The 20,881-nt window shown below is 43.8% G+C and overlaps 1 protein-coding gene across 1 annotated transcript in view; it reads left to right on the top strand.

The window, feature by feature from the left end:
• Positions 1 to 17,389: 17,389 nt before the first annotated feature.
• Positions 17,390 to 20,881, top strand: part of ctif (CBP80/20-dependent translation initiation factor) — a 179,628-nt gene continuing 176,136 nt past the window's right edge. The window contains exon 1 of the mRNA XM_045692788.1: positions 17,390 to 17,540. The gene's annotated coding sequence lies outside the window, so the exon portion shown is untranslated. The remainder of the gene's footprint in view (positions 17,541 to 20,881) is intronic.

Below are 20,881 nucleotides of genomic sequence, written 5' to 3'. Positions count from 1 at the left end.
CCTCCCTTATACATTACACCCTGCCTCCCTCCCTCTCTCTCACCCTGCCTCCCTCCCTCCCTCCACTCTTTCTGACACCCTGTCTTCATTCTGATTTCCACCCTTCTCACAAAGTGGGCATTTGTACACTTTCTTGCATTAATTTAGCAGTGGTGGAAAGTCCCTCCAGTCAATCCTTACCCCAAACCTATGCTATAAAATCCATAACGGGGAGTGTGCAAGTGTATACTTTGGGAGTAGGGTGGAGAATTGGGAGGTAGCCCCTCTCTGTCCCTCCTGAACTTCCTTCTGCAGGCCATCTGCACCCTTCCCACCTCTCCCACTCCCGTCCAGCTCACCCACCTACTCAACGGGTGCTCACACACACCCAGACGCACACTGCACAGAACTGTCAAGGCGCTCCACAGGGGTCCCACTGCAGTACCACAGCACACCAATAGGGGAGTCCACTCAGTGTCCCTGTCTCAGTCTGCACCTGGAACAAAACATTGAGGAGAAAGTGAAGAGTGACATTTGAAACACCGTAAATCTAACATGTAAATTACCATTCACAATATATGTAAAGTAATATATATAAAGTATGATATATAAAGTATGATATATAAAGTATTTAAGATAATATGACTTGATTAAATGTGAATTCACACATGGCAGTAATTTAACGACAATACAATATAGCTGTAAATGAGTTTGTTACACTGCAATATCTATGAACCATGTGACAATAAGATGAGGGGGCCACTGTTTCAGGTTGATATCTATGTGTGGCCTCATCACAGAGAAATGTCACAGCGCACTGTAGCAGCATTTATAGTCAGAAAAGTGGCATGATTGGTGTACTGCCCCCACCTGCTGGTAGGAAAGATTTATTGTCATATTCATCTTACGCCGTGTGTGTGTGTGTGTGTGTGTGTGTGTGTGTGTGTGTGTGTGTGTGTGTGTGTGTGTGTGTAAACTAGACAGACAATGACATTTTGTGACACAACACTACGATGAAAGGGGGCACCAATGTCATGCTGATGTTAACATGCCTATGTCTACATATCTGTCACTACTCTATAAATAGCACACATAATGACAGCTTGGTATAGTGAACGTTGTTTATATCACACCATAACACATCAGGGCCGCAGGGTGGAAGGTTTGGGCTGTACTGTTTAATTCCATGTTTATGGTTTGGGCCTTTATTATATATATATATATATATATATATATAGAGAGAGAGAGAGAGAGAGAGAGAGAGAGAGAGAGAGAGAGAGAGAGAGAGAGAGGACTGGGCTGCTGCTGCCCTGCTGGCCGCAGGCACACGGAAATATCATCATGCGTAAGTCCCACTCATAACCCTCCTTGACTCTGCTAATTGATGCCTTGTGTAGAGAATAGAGAACCAAATTGGCAGCTTCTTAGCTCTGTACAGCTAAGGCAACATGGCCAAATTATAGTGACTCTTCATCCAGTGTTGTTTGTAGATGAACTTCTATTGACCAGCTCTGGGATACTAAAGATGATGTATACTCTACTGCCATAACACAGAAGGTCATGACTACTAGCCCTCCTCCTGCTAATTGATGCCTGAGTACCATCCACTCGTCTGGCAGCTCCGTAGTTCTGTACAGCTAGGGAGACATCTACTCTACAACTCCTATACTTTAAAGGTGAATGTACTTATTCGTAGCACCTTGGGCGGAGTCCGTTTTTTTTTCTTAAGTTTCCTGGCTATTGGCTACATACTGTACCGGTAGCAACTCTTCATCCAATGTTTACATTATTTGATTGACTGACAGATTGCAAATTGCAAATTTGAGAATAAATAAAGGTTCTCTGTTCTACTCTAGTTTCTCAAACTTTTTGTGTAAACAGAATGAACCTTAGCGCCATACTACACAAGGTTATACAAATATAGCACTCCACAACGAGGTGTTATTTAAAAATATATATATATTTGTTATTTCACCTCTATTTAACCAGGTAGGCAAGTTGAGAACAAGTTCTCATTTACAATTGCGACCTGGCCAAGATAAAGCAAAGCAGTTTGACACATACAACAACACAGAGTTACACATGGAGTAAAACAAAACATACAGTCAATAACACAGTAGAAAAATAAGTCTATATACAATCATAGAAGGGCTATGTACAGGTGCAGTGATCTGTGAGCTGCTCTGACAGTTGGTGCTTAAAGCTAGTGAGGGAGATAAGTATTTCCAATTTCAGAGATTTTTGTAGTTCGTTCCAGTCATTGGCAGCAGAGAACTGGAAGGAGAGATGGCCAAAGGAGGAATTGGCTTTGGGGGTGACCAGAGAGATATACCTGCTGGAGCGCATGCTACAGGTGGGTGCTGCTATGGTGACCAGTGAGCTGAGATAAGGGGGGACTTTACCTTGCGGGGTCTTGTAGATGACCTGGAGCCAGTGGCTTTGGCGACGAGTGTGAAGCGAGGGCCAGCCAACGAGAGCGTACAGGTCGCAGTGGTGGGTAGTATATGGGGCTTTGGTGACAGAATGGATGGCACTGTGATAGACTGCATCCAGTTCATTGAGTAGGGTATTGGAGGCTATTTTGTAAATGACATCGCCGAAGTCGAGGAGCGGTAGGATGGTCAGTTTTACGAGGGTATGTTTGGCAGCATGAGTGAAGGATGCTTTGTTGCAAAATAGGAAGCCGATTCTTGATTTAACTTTGGATTGGAGATGTATGATGTGAGTCCGGAAGGAGAGTTTACAGTCTAACCAGACACCTAGGTATTTGTAGTTGTCCACATATTCTAAGTCAGAACCGTCCAGAGTAGTGATTCTGGACGGGCGGGCAGGTGCGGGCAGCAATCGGTTGAAGAGCATGCATTTAGTTTTACTTGTATTTAAGAGCAGTTGGAGGACACGGAAGGAGAGTTGTATGGCATTGAAGCTCGTCTGGAGGGTTGTTAACACAGTGTCCAAAGAAGGGCCAGAAGTATACAGAATGGTATTGTCTGCGTAGAGGTGGATCAGAGACTCACCAGCAGCAAGAGCGACATCATTGATGTATACAGAGAAAAGAGTTGGCCCAAGAATTGAACCCTGTGGCACCTCCATGGAGACTGCCAGAGGTCCGGACAACAGGCCATGCGATTTGACACATTGAACTCTATCAGAGAAGTAGTTGGTGAACCAGGAGAGGCAATCATTTGAGAAACCAAGGCTATTGAGTCTGCCAATGAGGATGTGGTGATTGACAGAGTCGAAAGCCTTGGCCAGGTCAATGAATATGGCTGCACAGTATTGTCTCTTATCGATGGCGGTTACGATATCGTTTAGAACCTTGAGCGTGGCTGAGGTGCACCCATGACCAGCTCTGAAACCAGATTGCATAGCGGAGAAGGTGCGGTGGGATTCGAAATGGTCAGTAATCTGTTTGTTGACTTGGCTTTCAAAGACCTTAGAAAGGCAGGGTAGGATAGATATAGGTCTGTAGCAGTTTGGGTCAAGAGTGTCCCCCCTTTGAAGAGGGGGATGACCGCAGCTGCTTTCCAATATTTGGGAATCTCAGACGACACGAAAGAGAGGTTGAACAGGCTAGTAATAGGGGTTGCAACAATTTCGGCAGATCATTTTAGAAAGAAAGGGTCCAGATAGTCTTGCCCGGCTGATTTGTAGGGGTCCAGATTTTGCAGCTCTTTCAGAATATCAGCTGACTGGATTTGGGAGAAGGAGAAATGGGGAAGGCTTGGGCGAGTAGCTGTGGGGGGTGCAGTGCTGTTGACCGCGGTAGGGGTAGCCAGGTGGAAAGCATAGCCAGCCGTAGAAAAATGCTTATTGAAATTCTCAATTATAGTGGATTTATCAGTGGTGACAGAGTTTCCTATCCTCAGTGCAGTGAGTAGCTGGGAGGAGGTGTTCTTATTCTCCATGGACTTTACAGTGTCCCAGAACTTTTTTGAGTTTGTGTTGCAGGAAGCAAATTTCTGCTTGAAAAATCTAGCCTTGGCTTTTCTAACTGCCTGTGTATATTGGTTTCTAACTTCCCTGAAAAGTTGCATATCACGGGGGCTATTCAATGCTAATGCAGAACGCCACAGGATGTTTTTGTGTTGGTTAAGGGCAGTCAGGTCTGGAGAGAACCAAGGGCTATATCTGTTCCTGGTTCTACATTTCTTGAATGGGGCATGCTTATTTAAGATGGTGAGGAAGGCATTTTTAAAGAATAACCAGGCATCCTCTACTGACGGGATGAGGTCAATATCCTTCCAGGATACCCGGGCCAGGTCGATTAGAAAAACTTGTTCACTGAAGTGTTTCAGGGAGCGTTTGACAGTGATGAGTGGAGGTCGTTTGACCGCTGACCCATTATGGATGCAGGCAATGAGGCAGTGATCGCTGAGATCTTGGTTGAAAACAGCAGAGGTGTATTTAGAGGGCAAGTTGGTTAGGATGATATCTATGAGGGTGCCCGTGTTTACGGCTTTGGGGTGGTACCTGGCAGGTTCATTGATAATTTGTTATCGTGTAAAACAGGAGGGTGCACACAGCTTTGCAATTCAACATACCATTCACCTACATTTAAACAGGAGCACACTCCCACCCCTGCTACCACACCTACTGTTCGAATGACTCACAAAGTTCCAAACCTTTAATGGTACTTCGAAGAAAATACACTAAATATAATACAGTTATTCATCTGTGTTCTAATTGCACAATTTCAGGTAGTACCTAGTTCAAAGGGTTTCTCCCTACTCATTTCAGGTAGTACCTAGTTCAAAGGGTTTCACCCTACTCATTTCAGGTAGTACCTAGTTCAAAGGGTTTCTCCCTACTCATTTCAGGTAGTACCTAGTTCAAAGGGTTTCACCCTACTCATTTCAGGTAGTACCTAGTTCAAAGGGTTTCTCCCTACTCATTTCAGGTAGTACCTAGTTCAAAGGGTTTCTCCCTACTCATTTCAGGTAGTACCTAGTTCAAAGGATTTCTCCCTACTCATTTGAGGTGGAGGTCCTAGTTCAAAGGGTTTCACCCTACTCATTTCAGATAGTACCTAGTTCAAAGGGTTTCTCCCTACTCATTTCAGGTAGTACCTAGTTCAAAGGGTTTCACCCTACTCATTTCAGGTAGTACCTAGTTCAAAGGGTTTCTCCCTACTCATTTCAGGTAGTACCTAGTTCAAAGGGTTTCTCCCTACTCATTTCAGGTAGTACCTAGTTCAAAGGGTTTCACCCTACTCATTTCAGGTAGTACCTAGTTCAAAGGGTTTCACCCTACTCATTTCAGGTAGTACCTAGTTCAAAGGGTTTCACCCTACTCATTTCAGGTAGTACCTAGTTCAAAGGGTTTCTCCCTACTCATTTGAGGTGGAGGTCCTAGTTCAAAGGGTGTCTCCCTACTCATTTCAGGTAGTACCTAGTTCAAAGGATTTCTCCCTACTCATTTGAGGTGGAGGTCTTAGTTCAGGGGAAAAGCGTGTAGCCTGGTGCGAGGGTGGAAGGCAGGGGGGGGCAGCTGTTGGTGTGTGCTGGGAGGCAGGGATGGTGGGTGGCAGGGAAGGTGGAAGGCAAGGAGTGGTGGGAGGCAGAGAGAGAGAAAGAGGGCAAAGAGGACTGAAGGTGGGTGGGTATTGGAGGGCGCCTCATGCAGCCTGCTGGAGGAGTGTGGGAGGAGGGGAGGCTACTGGTACTTCAAGATGGTTTTGATCATATGGACTGGGAAATGTTCTGGTTCGCTTCTGAGAATACTATAGATGTATACACTGACTTGGTGACTGGGTTCATCAGGAAGTGCATAAAGGACGTTATTCCCGATTAGAACTTATTCAAACTAAAAACTGTGTATAAATTGCAGCATTCACACAAAACTGAATGCGCGAACCACCACATTTAACGATGGCTTGGTGACTGGGAACATGGACGTGTACGAAAAGACCATCTATGACTTTCGTCAGGCAATTATAGAGGTAAAACAACAGTACATGGACAAAGTGGAGAAGCTATTCAACGGCTCAGATACGAGACGTATGTGGCAGTGACTCCAAACAAATACAGATTATAAAAGGAGAGCCAGCCACATTGCGGACACCGATGCCTCGCTCCCAGACAAGCTAAACACCTTCTTCGTCCACTTCAAGGAAAACAACATCAAGCCGCCAAGATGTCCACATTGTTCCTGTACCCAAGAAAGCAAAGGTAACTGAACTAAATGACTAATGCCCCGTAGCACTCACTTCTGTCATCATGAAGTGCTTAGAGAGGCTAGTTAAGGATCATATCACCTCCACCTTACCCGACACCCTAGACCCACTACAATTTGCATACCGCCCCACCAGATCCACAGACGATGCAATTGCCATTGCACTGTACACTGTACACTTCCCTATCCCACCTGGACAGGATAAATATCTACGTAAGAATGCTGTTCATCGACTCCAGCTCAGCTTTCAACACTGTCAACACTGCTGTCTCTTGGACTACAAGAGACAGCAGATTCATATTATATGTTACACATTTGAGTAACGTACTATGTGTTACAAGTTAGCAAAACGTATAATATGTTACAAATTCTAGCTAGATGGCTAACATCAGCGAGCTGGCTAATGTTAGCTAGGCTAGGGGTTAAGGTTAGGGTTATGTTTAGAAGTTAGGTTAAAGGGTTAGGTTAGGGCTAGGGTTAGCTAAAAGGGTTAAGGTTAGGGTTAGTGTTAGCTAACATGCTAAGTAGTTGCTAGTAGTTGAAAAGTTGCTAATTAGCTCAAATGCAAAAGTTGTCCATCATGAGATTCAAAGTCTCAACCTCTGTCTTATGTAACCACACCAAACATTACAGATCATACTAATTTGAATGTCCAGGATTTACATCTAGTCCATGACACCAGGTTGACATTACAGCTGAACAGACATTTAAACTGCCTGGTAGAATGTTATTCATTCCACTATTATTGCACATGTTGTATTTCACCCAGTACCCACAAGGTGTCACTTGTGAACTTACTGTAAAAATACAATATTACAGAACTTTACTCAGTACATTACTCTGGCCTTCCTGACCATTTAATGATGGATTCTAATGAAGTGAAGGATACAGTCGATATTGTAGGGGGTTTTAACAAGCACTTCATATCAGTTTTTGATAATGGTGTGGCCCAGGCCTCTAATGTAAGATCTGTTACAGTCAACTATGATATAGGTCCTCATCTGAATCATTTTAACATTGAGCCTGTTTCTTATACTGAGGTCTATAAAGCACTAAAGGCAATAGACACTAAACAGTCTGCAGGTCCAGACAACCTGGATCCCCTACCTCTTAAAGATAGCAGCTGGTATTATTACTGAACCTGTGGCTCACATTTTCAACTTGAGTCTCTTGACCAATTCCATACCCAGCATTTGTAAATCAGCTGATGTCCTCCCACTGCTAAAGGGTGGAGATCCCTCAGATGCTAATAACTATCCTCCTATCTCCAAACTCCCTATCCTGGCCAAAGTCTATGAATCCCTAGTGAACTCACAGTTAAACTTCTTAATTGAAAAGAACATACTGAGCGGGGTTCAGTCTGGCTTTAGATTGGGGCACAGCACCACAACCGCAGCTATGGCAGTGGCAAACGACATCATTAACGCACTTGATAAAAGGCAACATTGTGCTGCTCTGTTTGTGGATTTATCAAAGGCATTTGATTCAGTTTACCATGAATTGTTGCTAGCTAGACTCAGTAACATTGGTCTCAGTGAAGGGGCCGTAAATTGGTTTAGGAACTATCTTTCTGACAGAACACAATGTGTATATACTGACAATCACAAGCCTAGCTTTCTTGAGATTAATAGAGGTGTGCCCCAGGGTTCCATTTTAGCTCCTGTGTTGTTCTCAATTTGTATTAATGATCTGGGAAATGGGATGCAACCAGCAAAGTTACATCTATATGCAGATGATACAGTCATATATTCATATGCTCCTTCTCTGGTTCAGGCTGTTGAAGAGCTCTAGACTGCATTTCAGTCACTGAAGGCCTGGTCTTGAATGTACAAAAAACTAAATTCATGACTTTTACCAGAGCTAGAACTTGAGAAGGTCAACATTGTCACATCTGGTGGCTTATCCATTGAAAAAGTGTCATCCTACAAATACTGTACCTACAGTTGTAGGCCTCCTTGCGCACACACACTTTTCAGTTCTGCCCACAAATTTTCTATAGGATTGAGGTCAGGGCTTTGTGATTGCCACTCCAATACCTTGCCTTTGTTGTCCTTAAGCCATTTTGCCACAGCTTTGGAAGTATTCTTGGGGTCATTGTCCATTTGGAAGACCCATTTGCGACCAAGCTTAACTTCTTGACTGATGTCTTGAGATGTTGCTTCAATATATCCACATAATTTTCGTTCCTCATGATGCCATCTATTTTGTGAAGTGCACCAGTCCCTCCTGCAGCAAAGCACCCCCACAACATGATGCTGCCACCCCCGTGCTTCACGGTTGGGATGGTGTTCTTCGGCTTGCAAGTCTCCCCCTTTTTCCTCCAAACATAACGATGGTCATTATGGCCAAAAAGTTATATTTTTGTTTTATCAGACCAGAGGACATTTCTCCAAAAAGTACGATCTTTGTCCCCATGTGCAGTTGCAAACCGTAGTCAGGCTTTTTTATGGCGGTTTTGGAGCAGTGGCTTCTTCCTTGCTGAGCGGCCTTGCAGGTTATGTCAATATAGAACTCGTTTTACTGTGGATATAGATACTTTTGTACCCGTTTCCTCCAACATCTTCACAAGGTCCTTTGCTGTTGCTCTGGGATTGATTTGCACTTTTCGCACCAAAGTACGTTCATCTCTAGGAGACAGAACGTGTCTCCTTCCTGAGCGGTATGACGGCTGCATGGTCCCATGGTGTTTATACTTGCATACTATTGTTTGTACAGATGAACGTGGTACCTTCAGGCTTTTGGAAATTACTCCCAAGGATGAACCAGACTTGTGAAGGTCTACACATTTTTCTGAGGTCTTGGCTGATTTCTTTTGATTTTCCCATGATGTCAAGCAAAGAGGCACTGAATTTGAAGGAAGGCCAGGAAGTACATCCACTGGTACAACTCCAATTGACTCAAATGTTGTCAATTAGCCTATCAGAAGCTTCTAAAGCCATGACATAATTTTCTGGAATTTTCCAAGCTGTTTAATCATACGACACCAATCCCGTTAGCGGGATTGAGTTTGACAATAGCCAGTGAAAAATCAGAGCGCCAAATTCAAAACCACAAATCTAATAATTTCAATTTCTCAAACATTTTACACCATTTTATTGATACACTTCTCCTGAATCGAATCACGTTGTCCGATTTCAAAAAGGCTTTACAGCAAAAACAAAACATTAGATTATGTTAGGAGAGTACATAGACACAAATAACCACACAGCCATTTTCCAAGCAACTAGATGCATCAAAAATACCCAAAACACAGCTAAATGAAGCACTAACCTTTGACGATCTTCATCAGATGACACTCCTAGGACATCATGTTACACAATACATGCATTTTTTGTTCGATAAAGTTCATATTTATATCCAAAAACAACATTTTACATTGGCGCGTGACGTTCAGAAAATATTTTCCCTCCAATACTCCCGGTGAATCAGCACAACAATTTACAAAAATACTCGTCATAAACGTTGATAAAATATTAAACTGTCATTCAAAGAATTATAGATGAACATCTCCTTTATGCAGCCGCTGTGACAGATTTCAAAAAAGCTTCAAGAGGAAAGCACACTTTGCAATAATCTGAGTACTGCGCTCAGAAAAATACACTAGGCAATACAGATACCTGCCATTTTGGAGTCATCTAAAATCATAAATAGCATTAGAAATATTCACTTACCTTTGATGATCTTCATCAGAAGGCACTTTCAGGAATCCCAGGTCCACAATAAATGTTGTTTTGTTCGATAAACTCCATAATTTATGTCCAAATAGCTCCTTGTTGTTAGCGCGTTAAGTTAGCTACTCCAAATGTATAGAAGCGCACCGAAAATGTCACGACGAAAAGTTAAAAAAGTTATATTTACGTTCGTTCAAACATGTCAACTGTTGTAAAGCATTCATCTTTAGGGCCTTTTTCACTTAGAACTTCAATAATATTCCAACCGGACGATTCCATTGTCTTGAAAAACGTTTTGGAACACAGCTAACTCCTCACGTGAACGCGCGCCAATGAACTGATGTCCTTCCCTGAGTCTCCATCTTCCCCACCTTCTTGTTCGCTCTCTGTTCATCATAGAAGCCTCAAACAACTTTCTAAAGACTGTTGACATCTAGTGGAAGCCTTAGGAAGTGAAAAATGAATCCTTAGTCACTGTGTGTTCGATAGGCAATGACTTGGAAAGATTCCACGCATCAGATTTCCACTTCCTGGTAGGATTTTTCTCAGGTTTTTGCCTGCCATATGAGTTCTGTTATACTCACAGACATCATTCAAACAGTTTTAGGAACTTCAGAGTGTTTTCTATCCAAATCTACTAATAATATGCGTATCCTAGCTTCTGAGTTTGAGTAGGAGGCAGTTTAATATGGGCACGTATTTCATCCAAAAGTGACAATACTGCCCTCTATGCGATTGGTGTCGTAAGAGGTTAAAGGCACAGTCAACTTAGTGTATATAAAATTAAAAGTAGATGTCCTAACCAACTTGCCAGAACTATAGTTTGTTAACAAGACATTTGTGGAGTGGTTGAAAAACGAGTTTTAATGACTCCAATCTAAGTGTATGTAATCTTCTGACTTCAACTGTAGGTATTTGGTTGGATGACAAGTTGTTCTTTAAAGTTATGGACAGACGTTCCGCTAGCGGAACGCCTCATCAATATCCAATGGTAGCGCCTGGCGCGAAATACGAAAAAAACCTTAAAAATGCTATCATTTCAATTTCTCAAACATATGACTATTTTACACCATTTGAAAGATAAGACTCTCCTTTATCTAACCACATTGTCCGATTTCAAAAAGACTTTACAGCGAAAGCAAAACATTAGATTATGTCAGGAGAGTACCCAGCCAGAAATAATCACACAGCCATTTTTCAAGCTAGCATATATGTCACAAAAACCAAAACCACAGCTAAATGCAGCACTAACCTTTGATGATCTTCATCAGATGACACTCCTAGGACATTGTTATACAATACATGCATGTTTTGTTCAATCAAGTTCATATTTATATCAAAAACCAGCTTTTTACATTAGCATGTTTTGTTCAGAACTAGCATACCCACCGAAAACTTCCGGTGAATTTACTAAATTACTCACGATTAACGTTCACAAAATACATAACAATTATTTTAAGAATTATAGATACAGAACTCCTTTATGCAATCGCGGTGTCAGATTTTAAAATAGATTTTCGGTGAAAGCACATTTTGCAATATTTTGAGAAGATAGCCCGGCCATCACGGCTAGCTAATTTGACACCCACCAAGTTTGGCCCTCACCAAACTCAGATTTACTATAAGAAAAATTGGATTACCTTTGCTGTTCTTCGTCAGAATGCACTCCCAGGACTTCTACTTCAACAACAAATGTTGTTTTGGTTCGAAATAATCCATAGTTATATCCAAATAGCTCAGTTTTGTTCGTGCGTTCAAGTCACTATCCTAGGGTGACACGCCGGCGCATTTCGTGACAAAAAATGTCTAAATATTACATTACTGTACTTCGAAGCATGTCAAACGCTGTTTAAAATACATTTTTATGCTATTTTTCTCGTAAAATAGCGATAATATTCCAACCGCGTGACGTTGTATTCGTTCAAACACTGAAAGAAAAAAATGGAATCGTCTCGTGCACGCACGCCTCAGTGTCATTGTTCCCAGAAGGACCACTCACAAAAACCCCTGCTGTTTTTCGCCCAGAGACTGGAGAGCTCTCATTCCACTTTCTGGCGCCTTCCTAGAGCCAATGAAAGCCTTAGAAAATGTCACGTTACAGCAGAGATGCTGTATTTTTGATAGAGATGCCCTAGATGGACAAGAAATGGTCAGACAGGGCACTTCCTGTATAGAATCTTCTCAGGTTTTGGCCTGCCATATGAGTTCTGTTATACTCACAGACACCATTCAAACAGTTTTAGAAACTTTAGAGTGTTTTCTATCCAAATCTACTAATTATATGCATATTCTAGTTTCTGGGCAGGAGTAGTAACCAGATTAATTCGGGTACATTTTTTATCCGGCCGTGAAAATACTGCCCCCTATCCCAAACAGGTTAATGTGGATAACTTGTGACAATGCTTAAATTGAAATTGGGTTTTCATTTTCATAACAAGGCTTGCTTCCCGCTTATGGCTAGAAAGAAGCTTGTTCAGGCCACTTTTCTCTCTGTAATTGATTATGGTGACTTGTTGTATATGCATGCAACCTCCTCTGTCTTACAGAGACTGGACTCTGTTTATCATGCAGCCTCCTCCGTCTTACAGAGACTGGACTCTGTTTATCATGCAGCCTCCTCTGTCTTACAGAGACTGGACTCTGTTTATCATGCAGCCTCCTCTGTCTTACAGAGACTGGACTCTGTTTATCATACAGCCTCCTCTGTCTTACAGAGACTGGACTCTGTTTATCATGCAGACTCCTCTGTCTTACAGAGACTGGACTCTGTTTATCATGCAGCCTCCTCTGTCTACCAGAGACTGGACTCTGTTTATCATACAGCCTCCTCTGTCTTACAGAGACTGGACTCTGTTTATCATGCAGCCTCCTCTGTCTTACAGAGACTGGACTCTGTTTATCATACAGCCTCCTCTGTCTACCAGAGACTGGACTCTGTTTATCATGCAGCTTCCTCTGTCTTACAGAGACTGGACTCTGTTTATCATGCAGCTTCCTCTGTCTTACAGAGACTGGACTCTGTTTATCATGCAGCCTCCTCTGTCTACCAGAGACTGGACTCTGTTTATCATGCAGCCTCCTCTGTCTTACAGAGACTGGACTCTGTTTATCATGCAGCCTCCTCTGTCTACCAGAGACTGGACTCTGTTTATCATGCAGCCTCCTCCGTCTACCAGAGACTGGACTCTGTTTACCATGCATCCTTGCTCTTTATTACAAAAGCCAAGTCACTCACCCACCATTGCACCTTGTACCAAATGGTAGGTTGGACCTCACTTTATATGCGTAGAAAGATACATTTATATGTGTTCATCTACAAAGTCCTTTTGGGTAAACTCCCTCTTTACCTCTGTAGTCTGGTTTCCTTCACCACCAGCAGGTCAACTCCCTCTTTACCTCTGTAGTCTGGTTTCCTTCACCACCAGCAGGTCAACTCCCTCTTTACCTCTGTAGTCTGGTTTCCTTCACCACCAGCAGGTCCCTAACCCTAACCCTAACCCTAACCCTAACCCTAACCCTCCTTTGTGCAAGGAGGAGCAGGAGGAGCACTGCCAGAGCCCTGCAAAATGACCTCCAGCAGGCCACAAATGTGCATGTGTCTGCTCAAACGGTCAGAAACAGACTCCATGAGGGTGGTATGAGGGCCCGACGTCCACAGGTGGGGGTTGTGCTTACAGCCCAACACCGTGCAGGACGTTTGGCATTTGCCAGAGAACACCAAGATTGGCAAATTCGCCACTGGCGCCCTGTGCTCTTCACAGATGAAAGCAGGTTCACACTGAGCACATGTGACAGACGTGACAGAGTCTGGAGATGCCGTGGAGAACGTTCTGCTGCCTGCAACATCCTCCAGCATGACCGGTTTGGCGGTGGGTCAGTCATGGTGTGGGGTGGCATTTCTTTGGGGGGCCGCACAGCCCTCCATGTGCTCGCCAGAGGTAGCCTGACTGCCATTAGGTACCGAGATGAGATCCTCAGACCCCTTGTGAGACCATATGCTGGTGCGGTTGGCCCTGGGTTCCTCCTAATGCAAGACAATGCTAGACCTCATGTGGCTGGAGTGTGTCAGCAGTTCCTGCAAGAGGAAGGCATTGGACTGGCTTGCCTGTTCCCCAGACCTGAATCCAATTGAGCACATCTGGGACATCATGTCTCGCTCCATCCACCAACGCCATGTTGCACCACAGACTGTCCAGGAGTTGGCGGATGCTTTAGTCCAGGTCTGGGAGGAGATCCCTCAGGAGACCATCAGCCACCTCATCAGGAGCATGCCCAGGCGTTGTAGGGAGGTCATACAGGCACGTGGAGGCCACACACACTACTGAGTCTCATTTTGACTTGTTTTAAGGACATTACATTAAAGTTGGATCAGCCTGTAGTATGGTTTTGCACTTTAATTTTGAGTGTGACTCCAAATCCAGACCTCCATGGGTTGATAAATTGGGTTTCCATTGATTATTTTTGTGTGATTTTGTTGTCAGCACATTCAACTATGTAAAGAAAAAAGTATTTAATAAGATTATTTCATTCATTCAGATCTAGGATGTGTTATTTTACTGTTCCCTTTATTTTTTTGAGCAGTGTACATTTGATTGATTGATAATGGAGCAAATCTGTGAATTAGCTCATAGGCAGCACGCCACATCTGAGTCCTCCCAACCACCCAGTAACCTTTCTGCTACTAGTGGATTTGTTCAACCTACCCCGGCTCCCCGAAAACCCTGCTTACCTCCTCCGGGGGGTTATGCAGGCGATCCTGTTACCTTCCTGGCGTTCCTTTCCCAGTGCTCCCTCATTTTCAAACTCCAGCCCTCTCGTACCCTTCGGACCAATCGGAGATAGCGTGATTATTATTATTATTATTATTATTATTTGACTCTGCTGGTCATCTATGAACATTTGAACATCTTGGCCATGTTCTGTTATAATCTCCACCTGGCACAGCCAGAAGAGGACTGGCCACCCCTCACAGCCTGGTTCCTCTCTAGGTTTCTTCCTAGGTTCTGACCTTTCTAGGGAGTTTTTCCTAGCCACCGTGCTTCTACACCTGCATTGCTTGCTGTTTGGGGTTTTAGGCTGGGTTTCTGTACAGCACTTTGTGACATCAGCTGATGTAAGAAGGGCTTTATAAATACATTTGATTGATTGATTGATATTAAATCACGCTAATGTCCGGAAGGGCGCTCTCCTGGGCAACGGTTGTGTTGGAGCAGCAATCCGCTGTGTGCCATAGCCTGGAGGAATTCATGGCAGAACTAAGGAAGGTTGTCGATTCTCCGGTGCCCGGGAGGGAGGCGGCTCGAAAACTACTGCAGGTACATCAGAACTCCCGTACTGTAGCAGACAACACAGTAGATTTTCGCACATTGGCCGCCAAGAGTTCCTGGAATCCGGAGGGTATGTTTGACACCTTCCTCCACAGACTGTCGGAGGGGATAAAGGACGAGCTCGCAGCTCGGGGGATACCACTGGACCTCAATTCCCTCATCGCCCTGGCGATTAGGATTGATGGGCGCCTACGAGAACGTCGGTGTGAGAGGAGGTCGGGTCTCGGGAACACTCGTTCGTCTGCTGATGCTGGCGCACTTATTTTTTGTTGGTTTGTTGTTGTGCCGGTTTTGCATGTTTTTTTGGCATTAATACATGTCACATATCAGTTTGCAAACAACGTAAAAAAATAAATAAATAATTTAGTTAATAAAGCCACATACAAACATGGTCTCTTTTTTGTTTTCTTGAGTAAGGCAGCTCCAAAATGCAGGTGTTTCAGCCTAGCTCAGTGCTTTCTGTGGTGGTGGGGCAGCCAGCAGAAAATACTGAGCATAAGGGTTGGTAATGTTCTCTAGTTGCGCCGTGATTGGCTCAGTGTTCTGCCACTCATGGGGGCACTACTTCACTACAAAATCTAAGGGTAGAGCTCAAAAATGTAAGCCCCTTGGGTGCTGCCATAGACTTACATTAGAAGTGCCCATCCAAGAAGGCTCAAGGTCATTGGCCACAGATAAAATTACGTCAAATCTTGTTATATATACAGTAGCTTTGATTGAACTGGTCATGTCAACATCATAGTTTCATTTTAGCTAGCAAGCTAGACAAGGAGTCATCATCATACATCAAGTCGGCAATCTACTGGCTAATCCTTTGCAATCCTTGTCATATGAAGAGAAGTTATAGATAAAACATCTCAGTGCTCATCGGCCATTGGACATAAAACCTTATACAACAAGTTGGAAATCGCAAATGAGTGCTAAGGCGCCACTGCAGCCCCGGGTTCGATCCCAGGGAATCGTGTCACAGCCGGCTGAACACTTCCTGTTCAAGTGGGCACAGCATAACAAGGTGAGTCCAAAAATGTATTGTATGCTGCTGCATAAATGATGTAATATGCCAGGGACATATGTATACTGCAGCTAAGAAAGTAATACTAAGTGTATGTTGTGTTGTAAGCTGTTAGTAGCCCATGTGCCTCACCCTAATAATTTGGTCACTTTCCCCCTCATAATTTAGCATTCTGTTCTGGCTTGGTGGTGCACATGTGGCCTATAGCCTCTTTTAGAGAGCTAGCCTTAGCTTTCCAAACCGCCTGTGTATATTTGTTCCTAACTTCCCTGAAAAGTTGCATATCACGGGGGCTATTCAATGCTAATGCAGAACGCCACAGGATGTTTTTGTGCTGGTCAAGGGCAGACAGGTTTGGAGAGAACCAAGGACTATATCTATTCCTAGTTCTACATTTTTTGAATGGGGAATGCTTATTTAATATGGTGAGGAAGGCACTTTTAAAGAATAACCAGGCATCCTCTACTGACGGGATGATATTAAAATGTTATATTCATCCAATGTCTGCCATGTTTTTGGATGAGGTGATGACGTTGTCGCTGCTCCTTGTGTGCACCGAGTGCCTAGTGCACATGTAATGTTGGTCAGTATAAACCGGATGCAACCCAGATATAGGAAATCCATGAATCGGTTTATGGGAATGTTAGTAGATTACCATGAGAACAACGGTCGGACATCTTGAACGGAGTCTCCAGTTCTTATTATTCCTCAGTGCTAGGCGTAAATCGGACAATCTGTGTTATTAATAAAACCCCATAATGCAACACCCTTTGAAATGCAGGGGATCATCGACTTGATAAAAATGATCCGCTCAAACGCGCCCATTCTCTCTGTTTGAGTCTGCGTGCACATTAACTGGAGACTCCCAGCGTCGTCCGGGGTTGGCTGACATTGTAAATAAAAAGTTGTTCTTAACGGACTTGCCTAGTTAAATAAAGGTTAAATTATTTACATTTTTTTAAAATAACCATCAATTCGGCCCACAGGGACAATAGAAAACGACCCTGGGTTTATAAGCGTGGATATCAGTTGAAATTGACTTCAGAAAAAATAAAAAAGCTCAATGTCTCCCATGAATGAATTGACCTTTCTCAAATGTTTGAACAAGTCTGTATTTTTCCAAACAAATAAAATTACAGCTCCTGACACTGTGATTGAATAGAATCGCAGTGCCATACAGAACTACGACTCCCAGAATCCAAGCCTCCACTTACCGGCCTAAACGTCACATTCCTGCATTCCCCGGCTTGTGTGTCTGGAAGCGTAATCTTTTCTTTCCGAACACATTTCTCTCCCGAGGAATACGCCGATGACACGGCGGGTTTAATATCAGGAGGTGCTTCAGGATTCCCCCAGCTGTCCGAATCCAAGATTTGGGTGAGGATCTATTGTTTTCTGTCTTATAGATCGTTTTGAAATGATGTTTGCCGGTTGAGTGTTAAACTACAGTAGGGTAGATAGTTAGCTACGGTGTGTAGCTAACCAGATCCAATGCGCTGCGCCCTGTGGCTAAATCATGATTGAGTACATTTCAACTGATTGTGACTTGCCGTAAAACTGTGACTGCCTTGTAACTATAGTTATTACAGGCAACATTTGGCTTTAAGTTTGAGGGTTAATTCAACTAAATTACATTTGCATTAGTTGATTATCAAAATGTCCTATGCAGACTTCCTAGCCAGACAAACCTGTTGACATTTTATTAGCTTGTTCGCCAGCCTCGGTTGCATCACCTTTGTTAGATGCAGACGGCAGATCCAACTAGGCAGGCAGTGTAGATAGGCAGGCAGATCCAGCCAGGCAGGCAGTGTAGATAGGCAGGCAGATCCAGCCAGGCAGGCAGTGTAGATAGGCAGGCAGATCCAGCCAGGCAGGCAGATGTAGATAGGCAGGCAGATCCAGCCAGGCAGGCAGATGTAGATAGGCAGGCAGATCCAGCTAGGCAGGCAGATCCAGCCAGCCAGCCAGGCAGGCAGCGCAGGGCGTGGAAGCGCCCGAGGCCGGACAGATGTTGTCATTCTTCTGGCATTCAACATATTTTCTGGCTCGCGCACTGCACGACAGAACACCGAACGATTCGATATCTAACGGTTTGGTATTTCCGAAATCCGTCTTTGTTGTTATTATTCGCAGATTTGTGTTACTCTCGAAAACCATTAACGATAGACCCAGCTGAGACAGTTTGCAGTATAGCTAGATGCTATATTTTACCACCTAGCCCTGGTCTATACAGTGCCAAAATAGCCAGTCAGGTGAGTGCAGCCCCGGCCTAACACATTAGCTAGCTAGCTATGCTAGCTGAGTTTTTGATCAGAACACATTTACTTTGTCAATTAGCTAGTTAGCTACCTAGCCACAGATTAAAGGGAAACTTGTTTTACAAATCTTAAACCTAGCTAGCTAGCTAGTAAGTTAGCTAACTACTTACTATTTACATGGCTTGTTGTTGTTACACCATGAAGGCTTTGCTTCATTTAACCGTTACAGAAGGTCCTCCTTATGTCCGAGCCACACCAATCAAATACAATGGAAATTAATATCTGCACTATTGCTGAGTTGGAACTGAGGCAAGCCCATACATGTTCTGTTGGCATGGTTCTGAGGTTGAAGGCGTATTGCAACAAACACGTTTTTCCTGCGATGTATGTATTTATGCTTTTGTTTCAGACAAAGTATGTGTCTATCTATGTGCATGGGTGGGGTATGTGCGAGTTGATACTTTCAATCAGGTTGCCCACCCCACTGACTGATAAAGGCTTGTTGCATGCATACACACAATAGGATGCATTTGAAAATATTATTGCTGGCACTAACAAGCTCATGGATCTATAGCACCAAACAGTGGTATTTGAAGACATTAATATGGAAACCGCCTGCTGCCGGAATGCTGTGTCTGTAAGTGGTAGGTCCGGTTTAACCAGTGTCCTCTGCCTTTTTTCTCTCATTGAGACGCAATCATCTAAGAGAGAGAGTACAGTAGTTATTATCTGCATGATGTCGAGACACTCCACCTAGTTTCTGCCATATTGCTTTCATAAATCCAGTCATCAGATCTGTGAAGGGTAGTGAACGAGAGCAGAGGGGAGGAAACATCTTCCTGGAATGAAACACCAGCCCCATAGAGATCGTATAATGTATTATTCTATATGTAATGGGATTCATGTTATTGTATGCACCTGCCCGCCTGGGCCTCTTTCATCAGTGTCTGGGCAGTGTTGTGTGTCAACTTAGGCTGTAGTGTTTTGTGTCAGCCATGGCAAAAGCCAGTCAGTTATCTAACCTCAGTGCTCTCTGTGTTGATATCTGTTGCCTACTAATGCAGTCCTGAGGTCACAACCTATGGCCCTCTGTCACAACAAGACCTGAGATGATGATCTAACTCAGATCTAACTCGGTGGTTCCCACCCTTTGTTGCTTACTGTACCACCAACTGAATTTTGCTCTGCCCAGAGTACCCCTGAAGTACCCCCTCATGTGCATTTTACCAGTAGACCTATGGTCTCATGAGTCTTCTCAAGTACCCCCTGTGGATAGACCAAGTACCCTCAGGGGTCCTAGTACCCCTGGTTGGGAACCACTGACCTAAATGACCTGGCTTTGGTAGTTTGTGTCTCTAGTCAATACTTTTAACCACCTAATGTTGCTTCTGTTATTTGGTCAGTATTTGCCTTGGAATATATCTTTCAGCAGGTTGTTGTGGTTTAGCTAATAGATGTTGTTCTTGGCTGTGTTGGTGACTGGTAATACTTTCACTAATGCCACCGAAAGTCCTCTGCTTATCTATCTTTGTTCATTGGCCACTGTAGCTAGTCCTGGATAGCTTACTACTCCTATCAAAGTTTTTTTGTGATCTCATCTTTTTTTGACAGAAAGCTTTGAGACCTTAGGCTAGCTTTCCTGTCCTGGCTGAAAATACATGTATTTGTGCCCCCATAGGCCTACTACATGTATGATGTCGTGCATGCATCATGCACACTCAGGCTTGGTTGTAAGAGAAGACCTTGTGCATCAAGCCTTAGGCTTTGATGGTGAGCCAGGCAGTTAGGGCAGCCTAGTGGGCCTATGCCATGCCAGCACGCCCCTGTCCCAGTCCCTGCCCCTACTACCAATGACTCACCAGGGTCAAGCCAGGGGTACAATGGTCCCATTGTTAAGGTGGGGTCCTCCTCTCTCCCCTCGCCCGGTTGCCCCCACAAGCCCCTCAGTGCAGCCATGACAGCCTCTTCTCTACCTAGGATAGCAGATTGAGATTCAGCCTCTTCTCTACCTAGGATAGCAGATTGAGATTCAGCCTCTTCTCTACCGAGGATAGCAGATTGAGATTCAGCCTCTTCTCTACCAAGGATAGCAGATTGAGATTCAGCCTCTTCTCTACCTAGGATAGCAGATTGAGATTCAGCCTCTTCTCTACCTAGGATAGCAGATTGAGATTCAGCCTCTTCTCTACCTAGGATAGCAGATTGAGATTCAGCCTCTTCTCTACCTAGGATAGCAGATTGAGATTCAGCCTCTTCTCTACCTAGGATAGCAGATTGAGATTCAGCCTCTTCTCTACCTAGGATAGCAAATTGAGATTCAGCCTTTACTCTACCTAGGATAGCAGATTGAGATTCAGCCTCTTCTCTACCTAGGATAGCAGATTGAGGTTCAGCCTCTTCTCTACCTAGGATAGCAGATTGAGGTTCAGCCTCTTCTCTACCTAGGATAGCAGATTGAGA

This window comes from Salmo salar, chromosome ssa13 (genome assembly GCF_905237065.1).
Source record: "Salmo salar chromosome ssa13, Ssal_v3.1, whole genome shotgun sequence".
Lineage (NCBI taxonomy): Eukaryota > Metazoa > Chordata > Actinopteri > Salmoniformes > Salmonidae > Salmo > Salmo salar.
Note: the sequence above shows the minus strand (reverse complement) of the source record. Positions and strands in the feature narration are given on the sequence as shown.